We start from the raw sequence: 454 nt of genomic DNA on the forward strand, positions 1-454 counted from the left end.
TTAGAGGTCACACCTTTCTTATTGTTGTAGATTCATTTAGTAAGTGGCCTGAGGTGATTCCAATGACCTCTACAACGGCATATAACACCGTTAGAGTGTTATTGTTTCAAGTGAGTTTGAGAACTTTTGCAAGGGTAACAACATCAAACACACCTGTAGTGCTCCTTATCACTCTGCAACAAATGGGGAGGCAGAGAGATTTGTTCAGACATTCAAGAATAACATGAAGTGTAGGGGCAGTAGCAGATCCAGTATTACCACTTGTATAAGTAGGTTCTTGCTATCATATACAACCACTCCTCATGCGACCACGGGTTGTTCGCCTTCTTTTCTATTGATGGGGAGGAGAGTGAGATGTAGAATGGATTCATTAAATCCAAAGACAGCAGTTAATCAAAAGTCTAGTTCTGAGAAGTGTAAAGGATTATAGAGAAGAAAAGTGGGTTGAAGGACA

This window comes from Penaeus monodon, chromosome 20, assembly GCF_015228065.2.
Source record: "Penaeus monodon isolate SGIC_2016 chromosome 20, NSTDA_Pmon_1, whole genome shotgun sequence".
NCBI classification, from domain to species: Eukaryota; Metazoa; Arthropoda; class Malacostraca; order Decapoda; family Penaeidae; genus Penaeus; species Penaeus monodon.